The sequence below is a fragment of the Mus caroli genome, unplaced genomic scaffold, assembly GCF_978045245.1.
Source record: "Mus caroli unplaced genomic scaffold, Mus_caroli_1 scaffold_33, whole genome shotgun sequence".
NCBI lineage: Eukaryota > Metazoa > Chordata > Mammalia > Rodentia > Muridae > Mus > Mus caroli.
The window spans coordinates 694,521-702,020 of NW_028227288.1; positions in this window are offsets into that span (position 1 = coordinate 694,521).

The window sequence follows — 7,500 nt, forward strand, 5'->3', positions numbered from 1 at the left end:
AATATTAAAATTATTTTACTATCATACTTGTTATCTTCCTCGAATCGATTTTTACTTCACTTTTTCATTTGATTTAATTTTACCTGCTAGCCAGAAAGACCTACGGATTGTTATGCTTCCCTTACCCTCAGGGACCCAGACACAGGGTCCCACTGAGGCTCTCATGTTCTCTTCCTGAGTGCGTGAGTCTATCAAAAATTATTTTAATATCATACTTGTTATCTTCCTCCCCCTCCCTTCTCCTCCATGTCTTTGGCCTTTCTTCACCTTTTATTATGAGGCAGGGCAGGGAGGCCAAGAAAAGAGAGCAAGAGAGGCTTGACTCTCTTTAGCAATCTTCCCAAGGTGGCTGGCTATATATTCTCCAACCTCTGAAGGAAACCCCTTTGCCAACCAACCCCACCCTGCAGAGTTACTGATTCTTTGATCAGTCGTCTCTCCCCACCCCCTTACTGTTCCCATTCCGAGAGGTGATCTAGTATGCTCTCAGAAAAAAAAAACAAAACAAACAAACAAACAAACAAACAAACAAAAAAACCAAAACACACACACACACACACACACACACACACACACACACACACACACACACACACACACGCTCGCGAGGACGAGGGGAAGTCGTGCATAAAATAAATATTTTTCTGGCCAAAGTGAAAGCAAATCACTATGAAGGGGTACTCCTAGAAAAAAATAAATACAAACGGGCATTTTAACCATTCCACCACTGTTTTAACTCTGAATTTAGTCTTGGAAAAGGGGGCGGGCGGGAGGGCGAGCCAGCGAGCGAGCGGGCGGGCGGGCGGGCGGGCGGGGGCGGGGAGGGCGAGCGAGCGAGCGAGCGAGCGGGCGGGCGGGCGGGCGGGCGGGGGGGGGGGGAGGGCGAGCCAGCGGGCGGGCGGGCGGGTGAGTGGCCGGCGGGCGGTGGCAGCGAGCCCCAGAAAACAACAAACCCCAAGCGGTAGAGTGTTTTAAAAATGAGACCTAAATGGGGTGGAACTGAGGTCGCCGCCACCTTCCACTGACACCGTGCTTAGATGCTCCCTTCCTATACTGTGCTCCGTTCCCCTAATTGTGCCTGTTCCCTCGCCCCGCAGACCGATTCGCCAGCCACGTACTTTGACTTAGAGAACGGTTTCGCCTGTTTTCACCACTCACTGTCCTACTTTCGTTTTTGGGTGCCCGAGTCTAGCCCGCGTTCGCTATGTTCGGGCGGGACGATGGGGACCGTTTGTGCCACTCGGGAGAAGTGGTGGGTGGGTACGCTGCTCCGTGGTGCGTGCGCGAGTGTCCCACCCTGAGCTCGGGAGGACCCTCGGGAGAGACCGAATGAGTGAATGAATGTGGCGGCGCGTGAGCGATCTGTATTGGTTTGTTTGGTTGATGGAGACCGTTGTCGGGCGACACCTAGTGGTGACAAGTTTCCGCAACGCTCCTGCCGTCTCCGCTTGGTGACACAGAGGAGGGAAGTGCCTGTGGTGAGGCGGCCAGGGTGACATGAGATCCGGCAAGCAGGCGGGGCGTATCGGAGATGGTGTCGTGTGGAGGGACAGTCTGTACCAAGGAGGTTGTACCAGGAGATGGGCAAAGCAGAACGAGTTGCTGCGCGCCCTTTGGGGAAATAGAAGGTTGGTGGCGACGTTATTAGGTCGACCAGAAGGCTTAAAGTCCTACGCATTTTTATTTATTTTTTCTTCCAGAAGCCTTCTCTGTCCCCGTCACCGGGGACATTGTACTTCTGAGTCCGAGAGGACGCGACTGGCCCGGCTTACAAGCCGACGTGGCCCGGTGCTGGAGGTTCAGATCTTTTTTTTTTTTTTTTTTTTTTCCTCCAGGAGCCCTCTCTGTCCCTGTCACCCGGGACACTGTACTTCTGAGTCCGAGAGAACGCGACGGGCCCGGCTTACAAGCCGATGTGGCCCGGCCAGCTGGAGTGTCGGATCTTTTTTTCCTCCAGAAGCCCTCCGTGTCCCTGTCACCGGTGTCACTGTACTTCTGAGTGCGAGAGGACGCGACGGGCCCGGCTTACAAGCCGATGTGGCCCGGCCAGCTGGAGGTTGGGATCTTTTTTCCTCCAGAAGCCCTCCGTGTCCCTGTCACCGGTGTCACTGTACTTCTGAGTCCGAGAGGACGCGACGGGCCCGGCTTACAAGCCGACGTGGCCCGGTGCTGGAGGTTCGGATCTTTTTTTTTTTTTTTCCTCCAGAAGCCCTCTCTGTCCCTGTCACCGGTGTCACTGTACTTCTGAGTCCGAGAGGACGCGAGGGGCCCGGCTTACAAGCCGATGTGGCCCGGCCAGCTGGAGGTTGGGATCTTTTTTTCCTCCAGAAGCCCTCTCTGTCCCTGTCACCGGTGTCCCTGTACTTCTGAGTCCGAGAGGACGCGACGGGCCCGGCTTACAAGCCGATGTGGCCCGGCCAGCTGGAGTGTCGGATCTTTTTTTCCTCCAGAAGCCCTCCGTGTCCCTGTCACCGGTGTCACTGTACTTCTGAGTCCGAGAGGACGCGACGGGCCCGGCTTACAAGCGGATGTGGCCCGGCCAGCTGGAGGTTGGGATCTTTTTTCCTCCAGAAGCCCTCCGTGTCCCTGTCACCGGTGTCCCTGTACTTCTGAGTCCGAGAGGACGCGACGGGCCCGGCTTACAAGCCGATGTGGCCCGGCCAGCTGGAGTGTCGGATCTTTTTTTCCTCCAGAAGCCCTCCGTGTCCCTGTCACCGGTGTCACTGTACTTCTGAGTCCGAGAGGACGCGACGGGCCCGGCTTACAAGCCGATGTGGCCCGGCCAGCTGGAGGTTGGGATCTTTTTTCCTCCAGAAGCCCTCCGTGTCCCTGTCACCGGTGTCCCTGTACTTCTGAGTCCGAGAGGACGCGACGGGCCCGGCTTACAAGCCGATGTGGCCCGGCCAGCTGGAGGTTGGGATCTTTTTTTTCCTCCAGAAGCCCTCTCTGTCCCTGTCACCGGTGTCCCTGTACTTCTGAGTCCGAGAGGACGCGACGGGCCCGGCTTACAAGCCGACGTGGCCCGGTGCTGGAGGTTCGAATCTTTTTTTTTTTCCTCCAGAAGCCCTCTCTGTCCCTGTCACCGGTGTCCCTGTACTTCTGAGTCCGAGAGGACGCGAGGGGCCCGGCTTACAAGCCGATATGGCCCGGCCAGCTGGAGTGTCGGATCTTTTTTTCCTCCAGAAGCCCTCCGTGACCCTGTCACCGGTGTCACTGTACTTCTGAGTCCGAGAGGACGCGACGGGCCCGGCTTACAAGCCGATGTGGCCCGGCCAGCTGGAGGTTGGGATCTTTTTTTCCTTCCAAAAGCCCTCTCTGTCCCTGTCACCGGTGTCACTGTACTTCTGAGTCCGAGAGGACGCGAGGGGCCCGGCTTACAAGCCGATGTGGCCGGGCCAGCTGGAGTGTCGGATCTTTTTTTTCTCCAGAAGCCCTCTCTGTCTTTGTCACCGGGGGCGCTTTACTTCTGAAGCCGAGGGAAAGCTATGGTCCCGCCTTTGTTTCATTTACCTATCGGTATTTTGAGTATTCCCGGTTGTCAGGTCGACCAGTTGTTCGTTTGACGTCCGGTTCTTTTCTTCATGGGGACAATTTTGGGCCACCCCCCCATGTATGACTTCCAGTTGTTCTCTGTGGGCTGTCATCTTCCTCCCTGTCATTTTTATGGTTTTGATCTATTCTATCTGTTCCTATTGGACCTGGAGATATGTAGTGACACGCTGTCCTTTCCCTATTTACACTAAAGGACACTAAAGGACGCTAAAGAGAAAAGACCCTTTCAATCAAGGCTGTTTGCTTGTCCAGCCTATTTTTCTTTGCATATCGGCTTGGGTCTGTCGCCGTGCCTGAAACTGTGCCCGAGACATGCTTCCCGCTTTCCGTGCTTTTGCTTCCCGTTTGTGTGTGCGCTTGCTGGGCAGCTTGTGACAACCAGGGGCTATGATATTGCTGCGTTCTCAGGCGTTTTTCCCGATTTCCACGTTGTCGTTGTCACACCTGTGTCCTGTGTGGAATGGTTGCAGCCAGCTGTCTCGTGCTAGTGTTTCGTGTTCCTCCCGCTGGTTTTTTTTTTTTTTTTTTTTTTCCTGGGAGTCCCGAACCTCCACTGTCTTTCGTTTCCCCGTCTTCCACACGCCTCCCGAGTGCATTTTTTTTTTTTTTTTTTTTGGCGGGGGGGAGGTGGAGAGTCCCGAATCCTCCACTCTCCTGTCTGCGGTGTCTTGGTTCTTCCTGCCACATGCCTCCCGAGTGCATTTTTTTTTTTTTTTTTTGGCGGGGGGGAGGTGGAGAGTCCCGAATCCTCCACTCTCCTGTCTGCGGTGTCTTGGTTCTTCCTGCCACATGCCTCCCGAGTGCATTTTTTTTTTTTTTTGGCGGGGGGGGAGGTGGAGAGTCCCGAATCCTCCTCTCCTGATTGTGGTGTCTGAGTCTTCCTGCCACGTGCCTCCCGAGTGCACTTTTTTTTTTTTTGTGGCAGCACCTTCGTTGTGTCTCTGCCCGGATCCGTACTGTCTTGCCCCGCGTGTAAGACATGCCTATCTCGCTTGTTTCTCCCGATTGCGTGTTGTCGCTCACTCTGCTTAGATCGATGTGGTGCTCCTGAGTTCTCTTCGGGCCAGGGCCTAAGCCGCGCCAGGCGAGGGACGGACATTCATGGCGAATGGCGGCCGCTCTTCTCGTTCTGCCAGCGGGCCCCTCGTCTCTCCACCCTATCCGTATTCCGGTGGTGTGTGGAAGGCAGGGGTGCGGCTCTCCGGCCCGATCACTGACCCGCGCGCACTTCTCGCAGTGGTTCGCGTGGTCCTCGTGGATCGCTTGCCCATCTTCCCTGAGCCGGGGAATGTTGGCTGGTGGCGATGCATAACCTTCCCGTCTGGTGTGTGCACGCGCGTTCTGTTTCTTGCAGAGGTGCTCCTGGATCGTTCCAGGTTTTGCCACCTAGGTGCCCGCTTCTGAGTTGGTGGTGGCGCTTCCCGTTTCCTGGCGTGCCTCCGGTGCTCCGTCTGGCTGTGTGCCTTCCCGTTTGTGTCCGAGAAGCCCATGAAAGGGGGGTCGAGGATTAGAGGAAGGGCGGTTAAAAAAAAAGCCCCCTTCGTTGGGCGAGCGCCCACCCCGCGCACTCGCGGACCTTGCGCGTAGGGATGGTGCTGAGCGGTCGCGGCTGGCCTTTTTGAAAACTTTCGTGAAGCTTCCTTGCTCCTCGTGTGGAGCTTGGAGAGTGGCAGTGGCCTGTCTTTCGGGGGGGACCTGTTGCAGGGTCTCCTCTGTCCGCGTATGCTCAAAATACCCCTGGAAGAGAACCTTCCTGCTGCCGCAGATCCCCCCGCGCGGATGCCCGCGTGTGGGTCTTCTCTTGTCGCACACATCCTCTCTCGGTTGCCGGTTATCTGTCTGACTCTGTGCCTTCCCGTTCGTGTCCGGGAAGCCCGAGAAAGGGGGGTCGAGGAGAGAGGAGGGGGCTAGGAAAAACAAGCCCCCTTCGTCGGGTGAGCGCCCAGCCCCGCGCACTCGCGGACCTTGCGCGTAGGGTTGGTGCTGAGCGGTCGCGGCTGGCCTTTTTGAGAAGTTTTGTGAAACTCCTTGCTTCCTTGTGGGGAGCTTGGGGGGGCCTGGCCTTTCGGGGGGGACCGGTTGCAGGGTCTCCACTGTCCGCGGATGCTCATAAGTACCCTTGGAAGGGAACCTTCCTGTTGCCGCAGACCCCCCCGCGCGGACCCCCGCGTTGTGGGTCTTCTCGCTTCCCTGTGTGTGCGCTTGTCGCACGTATTCTCTCGGTTGCCGGAGCTCGTCGGGGTTTTGGGTCCGTCCCGCCCTCAGTGAGAAAGTTGCCTTCTCTAGCTATCTTCCGGAAAGGGTGTGGGTCTCGAGGGGTCTCTCCCGGTCGGTCCCCTCGAGGGCTCGCCCCCTGACCACCTCCTGCGCGCGCAGCGTTTGCTCTCTCGTCTACCGCGGCCCGCGCCTCCCCGCTCCGAGTTTGGGGAGGGATCACGCGGGGCAGAGCCTGTCGGTCGTCCTGCCGTGGTTGCGGGGCCGTGTGGTCGGTCGGCCCGGTTGTGTGGTGGTGGCTGGGGAAAGGGCTCCGTGCACACCCCCGCGTGCGCGGTACCTTCCTCCCCTCCTGGGGGCCGCCGCGGGATGGGGTGTTGGGGAGGCGACGGTGGGCTCCCGGGTCCCGCCCGTCTTCCCGTGCCTCACCCGCGCCTTCCGTCGCGTGCGTCCCTCTCGCTCGCGTCCACGACTTTGGCCGCTCCCGCGACGCAGGCCTGTGCCGCGCGTGTTGCGTGCTGTGTGCTTCTCGGGCTGTGTGGCTGTCGCCTCGTCCCCCCTTCCCGTGGCAGCGTTCCCACGGCTGGCGGAATCGCGGGAGCCCTCCTTCCCCCTCCTCGGGGCCGAGAGGGTCCGCGTCTGGCGTTGGTTGAATCTCGCTCTCGGGGGCGGGCCGTTTTGTGGGAGGACGGCTGTTGGCCGCGTCTGGCGCGTCGTCGGACGTGGGGACCCGCTGCCGCTCGTGGGTCTTCGTCGGTCGGCATCGGTGCGTGGACATCGCTCTCTCTCGTGTTGGTGTCGCCTCCTCGGGCTCCCGGGGGGCCGTCAGGTTTCGGGTCGCCTCGGCGCTGCGGGCGTGGTGGGACTGCCCAGGGGAGTGGTGCAGTGTGATTCCCGCCGGTTTTGCCTCGCGTGCCCTGTCCGGCCCGTTGTCCGAGCGGCCTCTCGGTCCCTTGTGAGGTTTCCCCCTTCCGGGAGGGGCCCTGCCGCGGCCGCCCTTGCCGTCGTCGTCGGCCCTCGTTCTGCTGTGTCGTTCCCCCTCCCCGCTCGCCGCGGCCGGTACTTTTTCCTCTCCCCCCCTCTCCCCCTGGCCGACCCGTGGCCGTGCTGCCGGACCCCCCGCATGGGGGGCGGCCGGGCACGCACGCGTCCGGGCGGTCAGCGGGGTCTTGGGGGGCGGAGGGGTAGGGAGCCGGCTCGGCGGGCGGGAGAAGCTGTGGTTTGGAGGGCGTCCCGGCCCTGCGGCCGTGGCCGGCGCCTTGCGCGGTCTTGGAGAGGGCTGCGTGCGAGGTGAAAAGGTTGCCCCGCGAGGGCAAAGGGAAAGAGGCTAGCAGCGGTCATTGTCCCGCCGGTGTGGAGGCCTGCTGTCCGAGGTGCGTCTGTGGGGGGCCCGTCCGGCCCCGTCGTCCGTCGGGAAGGCGCGTGTTGGGGTCTGCCGGGGCGCCGAGGTGGGTGCCCTGGCGGTGGGATTAACCCCGCGCGCGTGTTCCGGTGTGGCGGTGGGGGCTCCGGTCGACGTCTACCCCCTCTCACCGAGGTCTCAGGTCTTCCTCCGCGGGCTCTCGGCCCTCCCCTCGTTCCTCCCTCTCGCGGGGTTCAAGTCGCTCGTCGACCTCACCTCCTCCGTCCTGCCATCTCTCGCGCAAAGGCGCGGCCCGAGTTCACGGTGGGTCCGTCCTCCGCCTCCGCTTCTCGCCGGGGAGCTGGCCGCTGTCCGGCCTCCTGCCCGCTCGC